This window comes from Heterodontus francisci, unplaced genomic scaffold (assembly GCF_036365525.1).
Source record: "Heterodontus francisci isolate sHetFra1 unplaced genomic scaffold, sHetFra1.hap1 HAP1_SCAFFOLD_172, whole genome shotgun sequence".
NCBI lineage: Eukaryota > Metazoa > Chordata > Chondrichthyes > Heterodontiformes > Heterodontidae > Heterodontus > Heterodontus francisci.
Window position 1 is genome coordinate 2,595,691 of NW_027141631.1, and position 10,248 is coordinate 2,605,938.

The following is a 10,248-nucleotide window of genomic DNA, read 5'->3' on the forward strand; positions in this document are numbered from 1 at the left end:
CATGTATCTGTGTTCCAGGAAAGGCTCACAAATGCTTGTGGTGTGGCTCAGGAACACACGAAAACATCCCACGCTAAATGAAAAATTGGGCAGACAAGAATGCAAAAGCCTCCAATTTTCAATCAGGGGATGAAGTAGTAGTATTATAACGTTACAAGGAGAGCATTAAAAAGATGGCTCTGTGGCCCAAATAGACTGATCAAAAGAGTGAGCAAGTAGATTACTTGATTGACACCCCCGATCGCCGGAAGAAGAACCAGTTGTGTCACATCAATATGTTAAAGCAATATTACCGCAGGGAGGAGGATAGGCCAGTACAGGTATGTCAGGTAATCAGGACTGTGGAGAAGGAAAAGGATAATGAGGATGAGGCAGAAGCAGGCCTAGGAAATACTCAGATTGAACCTCCAACTATCAGATCAACGAATACAGAATGGCTAAGAAAGTTAGACAATATGCTTTTCACAATGTTGAAAAGAGTTGGTGGGGATTAGCTGCGCTGTGCAACATAATCCACACACGATGTGGGTATAGGGGGAACCATTCCTTTAAAACAACATTCATGCCGCTTAGTTCCAGCCAGACTGGCTCAAGTGGAAGCAGAGGTACAATGCATGCTGAAGGGCAGCTTACTTGTACCTAGTCAGAACAGCTGAAATTCTCAGGTGGTCTTGAGCTATATCTCTCTATTGGGGAAAAAATATTCGTGTTTTTTCAATTTCTATTTTTTACATTGGGAATGGCGTTTCTTTTCACCAAGGGTAGATGTGTCATGATCCTGTGTTTTTTTTCTCCTCGGGAAATATTGTGGTGGCCCTTTAAGAGTGTAAAGAGATCAGTGCCTCTGTAAAAGATCCCTTCAGAAGCTCAGTGAGCCAAGGTGCATTCTAGTTGCTAAATTACTGTCAGACAGAGAGAGAGAACAGACATTCAAAGTAGCAATTTTGACTTTGAAACTGCCTGGCAAAAAGTGATTTTGTTGAGACAGACAGACAGCTGTGCCAGCAAATGAAGGGAGGAGAGCTCTCTGAGAGACAATTTAAACTCAAGGAAGAGAAGCTGATATATTACTCACTCTCAAACTTCTAAAAAGCTTCAAGCCAAATTAATTCCTTCATTAAATTGTAAATTATTGATCTTCTGTGTTCATTGTTGAAAGAAAGAAGAGTTTAATACTTCAACTGCTGAACTAAACCGCCGAATTCCTATCTTTGGAAAGATCTTCGGATCATCGGACCCTGGAAAACTGCAAGTGAACTTGGACTGTGTTGAATTAGAAGACCATTCATCGGAATCTATGTAATCTGTGAAGACTTTATTATTTTTTCTATTTTTAATTAAAAACCAAACTATCGTTCGTTTGAATATATATATGCAAATGCAGGACGTAGTTTTTTAAAAAAATGAAATTATAAGATCTTTAGATATTGGTTTATCTTAGTAGTGTTTAAGATTTTAGTTTCTTTAAATGAATAGTTAATTTGTTGACATCTAAAGGTACCTGGTTTGGTTCGCCTCATTGGGGGGGGGGGTTACTCGGTTGATTCACTTTGGCTGCTACCTTCTTCAATTTGGAAAGTTACAAGAGATAAAATGCGACCTGTGGAGCGACGGGACTGAATTGACAGTGCGTTGCGCCCAAAGCAATCAGAATCATATATGTTGATTGGGGGCTTTGTTGTAAGTGGTCGTAACAGGTCGTATCAAATTGAAAGAAAAGGTGTACAATACTGCAAAGATTAGTGGTAGGCCAGGAGATTGGTAAAATTTAAGAAACCAACAAAGGATTACTAAAAAAATAAAGAGGGAGAAATTGGAGTATAAGAGCAAATTAGCAAGAAATGTAAAAACCGACAGTAAAAGCATCATGAATACACAAAAAGAGACACTAAAGTGAGCATTGGTCACTTACAGGGTGAGACTGGGACTGATGAATAATGAGAAACAAGGAAATGGCAGAGGCTTTGAACAAGTATTTTGTATCCGTCTTCACAGTTGAAGAGACTAAAAGCATCCCAAGAATAGTAGAAAATCAGGAGGCAAAAGGGAGGTACTTAAAACAATCACTATCACTAGAGAAAAAGTAATGGGAATATTAAATGGACTAAAGGCTGACAAGGCCCCTGGACCTGATGGCCTGCATCTGAGGGTCTTAACGGAAGATAGCGGATGCATTGGTTGTGATCATCCAAAATTCCCTAGCTTGTGGAAATGTCCCAGCAGTTTGGAACAGCAAGGCTCATGGGTTGTTTTATTAAGGGGAGGAGTGATGACAAAATACTTTAAAGGAGAGACTGACCAAAGCTGAGGAGAGAGAAATATTAAATAAAAACAAGAAATGCTGGAAATACTCAGCAGGTCTGGCAGCATCTGTGGAGAGAGAAGCAGAATTAATGTGTCAGGTCAGTGACCCTTCATCAGAACTGGCAGATATTAGAAATGTGAAAGGTTTTAAGCAAGTCAAGCGGTGGTGGGGCAAGAGATAACAAAGGAGAAGGTGTAGATAGGACAAGGTCACAGAATAGCAAACCAGAAGGTCATGGAGCAAAGGCAAATAATATGTTAATGGTGTGTTGAAAGACAAAGCATTCGTACAGGTAGGGTGTTAATGGACTGAAAATTGAACAACTGCAAGTACAAACATGAAAAAAACAGTGGGTTAGCAAACTGAACAAACTAAGAAGAAATAAAATAAATTTAAAAAAAAAAGAAAAAATAACTAAAAATAAAAGTAAAATGAGGAGGAGCCGTCATGCTCTGGAATTATTGAACTCAATGTTCAGTCCAGCAGGTTGTGGTGTGCCGAATCAGTAAATAAGATGCTGTTCCTCGAGCTTGCATTGATGTTCACTGGAACACTGCAGCAAGCCCAGGATAGAGATGTGAGCATGAGAGCAGGGGGGAATGTTGAAATGGGAAGCTCGGGGTCATGCTTACAGACTGAGCGGAGGTGTTCCACAAAGCGGTTACCCAATCTGCGTTTGGTCTCCACAATGTAGAGGAGACCACATTGTGAGCAGAGAATACAGTATACTACATTGAAAGAAGTACAAGTAAATCGTTGTTTCATCTGAAAGGAGGGTTTGGGGCCAGGGATAGTGAGGAGAGAGGAGGTAAATGGGCAGGTATTACACCTCCTGCGATTGTAGGGGAAGGTACCATGGGAAGGGGATAAGGTGGTGGGGGTAATGGAGGAGTGGACCATGGTGTGGTGGAGGGAATGATCCCTTTGGAATGCTGACAGGGGAAGGGAGGGGAAGATGTGTTTGGTGGTGGCATCACACTGGAGGTGGCGGAACTGGTGGAGGATGATCCTTTGGATGTGGAGGCTGATGGGGTGGAAAGTGAGGACAAGGGGAACACAGTCGCAGTTCTTGCAGGGAAGGGAAGGGGTGACGGTAGAGATGCGGGAAATGGGCCGGATACGGTTGAGTGCCCTGTCAACCACATTGGGGAGGGGAATTCTAGGTTGCGCTGTCATGGAACGTAGCATCATCAGAGCAGATGCGTTGGAGATGGAGAAACTGGGAGAATGGAATGGAGTCCTTACAGGAGGCAGGGTGTGAAAGAAGTGTAGTTGAGGTAGCTGTGGGAGTCGGTGGGCTTAGAATGGATATTAGTGGACAGCCTATCCCCAGAGATGGAGACAGTGAATTTGAGGAAGGGAAGGGAAGTGTCAGAGATGGACCATGCAAAGGTGACAGAAGGTGTGGAAATTAGAAGCAAAGTTGATAAAGTTTTCCAGTTCGGGGCGGGAGCAGGAAATGACACTGATACAGTCATCAATGTACCGGAAAAAGAGTTGGGGGAAGGGGCCTGAGTAGGACTGGAACAAGGAATGTTCGACATATCCCACAAAAAGACGCACATAACTAGGACCCATGCGGGTACCCATGGCAACACCTTTTACTTGAAGGAGGTGAGTGGAGTTGAAGGAGAAGTTGTTCAATATAAGAACAAGTTCAGCCAGGCGGAGCAGGGTGGTGTTGGATGGGGACTGGTTGGGCCTCTGTTCCTGGAAGAAGCAGAGAGCCCTCAAATCATGCTGGTGGTGGATGGAGGTGTAGAGAGATTGGACGTCCATAGTGAAGAGGAAGTGCTGGGGCCAGGAAACTGGAAATTTTCAAAATGACGTAGGATGTCAGAAGAGTCACGGATGTAGGTGGGAAGACACTGGACCAGCGGAGAGAAGATAGAGTCAAGATAGGAAGAAATACGTTCAGTGGGACAGGAGCAGGCTGACACAATGGGTCTGCCGCGACAGTCCTGTTGGTGGCTTTTGGGAAGGAGGTGGAAGCGGGCTGTCCAGGGTTGTGGGACGATGAGGCTGGAAGCTGTAGAGGGAAGATTTCCAGAGGAGTTAAGCTCAGTGAGAGTCCCTTGGACAGTAGCTTGATGTTTGGGGTCATGGTCCAGAGGGAGGTAGGAAGAAGTATCTGAGAGTTGGCGCTGAGCCTCTGCAAGGTAGAGGTCAGTACGCCATACAACAACAGCACCGCCCTTGTCTGCAGGTTTGATGACCATGTTGGGGTTAGGCCTGAGAGAACAGAGTGCCTCAAGTTCAGAAGGGGACAGCTTAGAGTGAGTGAGGGGGGGGCAGAGAAATTGAGATGACCAATGTCTCGCCGAAAGTTTTCAATGCAAAGATCAAGAGCGCGTAAGAGGCCGGGGGATGGGTCCAGGTAGAGGGAGAATGCTCGAGGCGGATGAATGGGTCTACTGATCAGGGGGTGGACCCCAGGTCAAAGATGTGAGCCTGGTGGTGAATGCGACGGAAGAAGAGCTCAATGTCATGCGGAGCGTGAAAGAGAGAAATATTATCAGCTAACATGGGATTATGAAGGGGTTCAGCCCTGTCCATCCAAGCAGCCACCGAACTGAGGCACTGCGGCTATTTGCTTATGTACATTCATGGACTGGAAACGCTGGGAACTGCCTCTGCACTGCCCAGGTGTGTACTTATTCATTAATTGATTAATTGATGTAACCGGATATTTCACCGTTTTCTTGACCTGCTCTCTGAATTTGGACTGTGTTGCCCCATAAATAAATGTGTTTGTGCAGCAACTTAGAAACTGCAACATGAATCCAACTTGTCCAACGACATAGAAAGGATCAGTGTAATCCTCAAGATATATCCCTGCAATATTACAAGTTATAAAATACATAACATATGTCAACCATGGAAGTATGAAGCTGCCGGATATGGTGAACAGTAAAATCACAGACTTCCTTCTGCTCTCCATCTCTGGGTCTCTGCGATTCTCACCCTTGCTCTGACCCCTCAGTCGCTTACGGACCCGACTGGCCACTAAAATGTGTCTGACTGTCAGAGTGTTGAGCAACAGAATTAAAGCGAATGGGAGCAATGGGGTTAAAACTGTATCAAACCAGTCAAATTCCCCCCATGGAGCATCAGAATAATAACTTGGTTTTATATAACAGAACCATGGTACATTGTCAATTATCTCTCCAGGTTCATATGTAAAGTAGAATGGGATGTTTTTTAAACAGAGCAGAATGCAGGTTGTTGCTAAAAGCACAGCTGCAGTTTTCTCAGTGCAATATTTAGTTTTCAGCTTCTGGCAACAAATGACCACAAATCGATCAAAGGTGAAAGTGATGGTGAACCAGACAGAACAGTCTATGGCTGCACAACTCAGGAAATAGATAACACTACACACAGGGGTGATGTTCAGGAAAGATCCAGGGAAATAGTAATAATTGATCCTCCACAGTATGACCTCAGTGATAATTACCAGTAGATCCCCCATTGCCATGGCCACAAGGTAGCGAGTGGTGCAGGTGGAGAGTCCGCACTTTCCCTGGGACAGGATCACAATCGCCAGTAAATTAACTGTAAGAAGGAGAAGGGAAAAGAGACTGGAAATTACTGATCAAACATTCTCAGTGTCTGAGCTCAGAGAGTAAGGGCACAATTGTAACAACAAAAATGCGTGTGCTGGGATCGGGTCAGTGTTTAAAACTTAAAAATCTCTATCACATACTGAGGGAGATGGTGACGTAGTGGTAATGTCACAGAACTAGTAATCTAGAGACACAGAATAATCCCCTGAGGACATAAGAACATAAGAAATAGGAGCAGGAGTCGGCCATTCAGCCCCTCAAGCCTGCCCTGCCATTCAATAAGATCATGGCTGATCTGTCCCAGGCCTCAACTCCTCTTTCGGGACTGCTGAACATAACTCTCAAATCTCCGAGATTTCAAAAATCTATCTACCTCCTCCTTAAATACATTTAGTGACCTAGCCTCCACAACTCTCTAAGGTAGAGAATTCCAGAGATTCACCACCCTCTGAGAGAAGAAATTCCTTTGCATCTCACTTTGAAATGTGTGTCCCCTTATTCTGTAACTATATCCCCGAGTTGGAGATTCCCCCACTAGTGGAAACATATTCTCAACATCTACCCTGTCAAGACCCCTTAAAATCTTTTATCTTTCAACAAGATCAACTCTCATTCTTCTAAACTCCAATGAATAAAGGCCTAACCTGCCTTGATAAGACAATTCCTTCATCCCAGGAATCAGCCTAGTGAATCTTTTCTAAACTGCCTCCAATGCTTGTATATCCTTCCTTAAATACGGGGATCAAAACTGTAAGCCGTACTCCAGGTGTGGCCTCACCAACACCCTACACAGTTATAACAAGACTTCCCTATTTTTAAACTCCAACCCCCGAGCGATAAAGGCCCAAAATTCCATTTGCCTTCTTAATTACTTGTTGCACCTGCATGCTAACGTTTTGTGTTTCATCATTGGTTGAAATCCCACCATGGCAGCTGGTGGAATTTAAATTCAATAAGTGAATAAAAATATGGAATTGAAAGCTAGTCTCTGTAATGTTGCCTTGAAACTATCATCAATTGTTCACAAATGTCCTTTAGGGAGGGAAATCTGCCGCCCTTACCTGGTCTGGCCTACACTTGAATGCAGACCCACAGCAATGTGGGTCACTCTTAATTGCCCTCTGAAATGGACGAGCAAGCTATTCAGTTGTCAGGGCAATTAGAGGTCGGCAGCAAATGTTGACCTTGACAGTGATGCCCACATCCCATGAAAGAATATGAAAACAAGCCCCCAAACTGCCCATTTACAGGTTTAACATAGGGGGGGAGCACCAACTGCACCCAGGAGGAGGAGGCAGGTCCACATGTTGAATATTTTAATGAGGTTTCAAGCCACTGATTTAACCTGCTTTGCAGGTTTACCATTGACGGAGCAGGTTTCTCCATCAGACTGTACCCTCCGCACAAAGACACTCCGAATTGACAATCGTCACCCCATTCCCAGGATTTTAATCCCTCTGTGATCTGGGGTGAATGGAAATCCCGGATCGACACCTCCTCTATTAGGTCACGGATCAGACGCCCCAAGGGTTGAACCAACCTCCAGCCTGCCCAGAATGTGCACCTCCTCAGTGCTGAGATTAGACTCTCCTGGGATTGGACATCCTCAGCGAACTGGGACCACTCCTTCATAATAGGACAACACCCAGGGGTGGGGGACTGGACAACACCTGATTGGACAACTCCCCTCATGATCATGGTTAGGACATACTTTGTCCTGCAGCCTGCTCTACTGTCCACCCCCCAGCGAGGGTGGCAGGTCAAATGAGAGAGCCAGGGCTGTTCCAGAAGGGGGTGGTCCTCCATGGGGTACTAAGTGTTCGATCAGGAGGGCCCCCACAACCCGCAAGGATGCCACCAGGTATTACTGGGCAGCGTCTCCAGGAGGCAAAGTGCCCCTCCGCTAATGGTAAAATACCAGTGACATAGGAACATAGAAGCAGAAGTAGGCCATTCAGCCCATCGAGCCTGCCCTGTCATTCAATCCGATCATGACTGATCTTCCTCTTCAAACCATCAGCAAATTTAGCAACCATACCTTCAGTCTCTTCATCTATGTCATTTATATAAACTGTAAAAAGTTGAGGCCCCAGCACAGATCCCTATGGCACACCATTCGTTACATCTTGCTAACCAGAAAATGACCCATTTATGCCTACTCTGTTTCCTGTCTTCTATCCATGCCAATATGTTACCCCATACACCATGAAATATTATTTTTTGCAATAACCTTTGATGTGGCACCTTATCAAACTACAAGTGTACTCAAATCCTCTTGTGATAAAGGCTAACATACCATTAGCCTTCGTAATTGCTTGCTGCACCTGCATGTTAGCTTTCAGTGACTTACTGACAAGGACACCCAGGCCCTTTTATACATCGACACTTTCTAATCTCTTACCATTTAATAAATACTCTGCACACCTATTCCTCGTACCAAAGTGGATCACCTCACATTTTTCCATATTATATTCCCTCTGCCATGTTCTTGGCCACTCACTAAGTCTGTCCAAATCCCCTTGAAGCTGCTTTGCATCCTCCTCACAACACACATTCCCACCTAGTGTTGTGTCATCTGAAAACTTGGGAACACTACATTTGATCTCCACATCCACATCATTGATATATATTGTGAACAGCAGGGGCCCAAGTACTGATCCTTGTGGTACCTCACTAGTCACAGCCTGCCAACGTGAGAATGACCTGTTTATTCCTACTCTCTGTTTTTTGTCTGTTAGCCAATCGTTAATCTATGCCAGTAGATTCCCTATCCCATGTGCTTCAATTTTGCTAAGCAACCTCCAGTGGAGGACTTAATCAAAAACTTTCTGAAAATCCAAGTATACCACATCCACTGACTCCCCTTTATCAGTTCTGTAAGTAACATCCCCAAAAAACTCCAACTGGTTCGTCAAACATGATTTCCCATTCATAAATCCCTGTTGATTATGTCCAATCAGATCATTATTATCCAAGTGTCCATTTATCACATCCTTTATAATAGATTCTAGCATTTTCCCAATGACTGATGTAAGACTAACAGATCTTTAATTCCCTGTTTGCTCTCTCCCTCCCTTCTTAAATAATGGGGTGACATTTGTGAATGGGACAATTAAAGAAAAAGAAGAAAGGTACACAGGAAGGGTAAATGATTACAGCAGATAAACCGAGGGGGGTGAACACGTCCAAACATGACCAAGAGGAAAAGGCCTCTGTAGCCCAGCAAATTGACAGAGAAAGTTGGCAGAACCTAGGTATAAGGATCAGCCAGTCAGGCATGTGCAGATGGAAGATTCCCACACCCAAGCACCAGACCACACCTTAATCCAGTGACTCTGGTCCTTTGCAAGCACAGGTCATCTGAGAAAACGGAAGTGGTGGTTCTGATCTGAGGCTTTTAATCTTTGCCAATTGAAGACTACAGTGCTGTTCCTCGTTGAGTTTAAAAGTGGAACAGTGCAGGAGGTCGAAGATAAAGAAGTCAGAGCACGGTGCAGAATAAAAGGTGAAAGTGACCAGAGGCTCAGGGTTCTATTTGCACACTAAAAGGAAGTGTTTAGAAAAGCAATCACTCAATCTGCATTCCGTCATTTCCAAGGTACAGGAGACTGCATGGTGGGCAGTGAATACAGTAACTACACTGGAAGAAGTACACAAGGAAATCTTTGTTTAACCTGGATGGAACGTTTGGGACCCTAGATGGTGGGAAGGAAGGAAATGAAAGGTGCGATGTTGTATCTACTGCGCTTGCTAAGGAAGGTGCCGGGCAGGGGAGGGAAACTGAATGTTGGGGATGACAGAAGTGTGAACCAGTGTGTTACAAGGGGTGGAGGGAGAGGAGTGGATGGGAAGATGTGTTTGGAGTTGGCTTTAGCTGGACATGGTGGAAATGGCAGAGGATGATTTGTTGCAGGTCGATGTGGTTGGAGTGGAAGGTGAGAAGAAGGGGAAAAAGGAATAGAGTCCTACAGGAAATGGGATGGGAGCAAGTTTCGTCAAGCTGGCTGTGAGAGGTGGTGGGATTATAACAGGTATTGGTGGACAGCCAATCCTCTGAAATGGAAATAGAGAAGTTCGAGGAAGGAAACGTTACAGTCAGAGATGGACCATGTGAAAGCGAGGGAGGGATGGAAATTAGAAGCAAAGTTGATTTTTTTTCCAGTTCAAGGTGAAAGAATGTACTGGAAAAAGAGGTGAAAAAGGGAACCTGAGTATTTCAGAGCAGGTGAGGGAGAGAGGAGTTCCAGTGGGAATGACAAGTGAACGGAGCTAAAACTAATAAATTCCAAATATGGCCCTCTGAATGTACCATGGGAGACGGTCGAGGGAAGTTGGCCAGGAAATGACCTAATGCGATGGGGCAGGAAAGATCCCGTCTGC